This window comes from Corvus brachyrhynchos, unplaced genomic scaffold (assembly GCF_000691975.1).
Source record: "Corvus brachyrhynchos isolate BGI_N302 unplaced genomic scaffold, ASM69197v1 scaffold258, whole genome shotgun sequence".
Classification (NCBI taxonomy): domain Eukaryota; kingdom Metazoa; phylum Chordata; class Aves; order Passeriformes; family Corvidae; genus Corvus; species Corvus brachyrhynchos.
In genome coordinates this window covers 3,903,631-3,904,331 of record NW_008240122.1, presented here as the reverse complement: position 1 = coordinate 3,904,331, position 701 = coordinate 3,903,631, and positions in this window count along the sequence as shown.

The window sequence follows — 701 nt, the reverse complement described above, 5'->3', positions numbered from 1 at the left end:
CTCCCCGTCCCTCCGGGCTAGCATTTTAAAATCAATTAGTATTTTCAATTCTTGAGGTGAATTATTCAAACAAATGTTTGGGAGACCCTGAGGGAGAATTTGGCCGTGACAAAAGGTTTGATTAGCTTTATTTCCCCCCAAAAGCAACAAAGGCGTAGGGCTGAGAGAACAATCCGCTACATCAGGGCATGTTCAATTAAATGAAAGTCATTAGCTTCGCCGTGAAAGCACTACCTTTAAAATCAGATGGGGCGGGCGGGAAGGGGGGAGTGGGTGTACTCTGATAATTGTGGCAGGAGGATTTAACACTCCCCCTCCCCCTATACACACAAAGCCCTCCAAAAAGAAGAAGAAGGCGGGGGGGGGGGAACCCAAACCCAACACTTCACCCTTTGGAAATTTGTGCTCAGTCTAAACAATAGGAAGCCCATAATGCAGATTATAACACTCACTGACTCGAATCCATTATCTGCCCTCCACACTGTCTATATATTGATTTCCATATACTTTCTATTGCTCTCAATGACTGAGCAAAGCTCCAGTTAAGAGCCCGCGACACACAGGAGCGCTGCTTGAACTACATCTCACCAATACAAGCCAGAGCCGGTTGTAAACACGAAACGCTCCCACTTTCCCGGTGTAGCTGTGAACAAGCACACGACCACCCCTCCACCCCCCAAGGAAGCTGGCGGCCGGGCAGA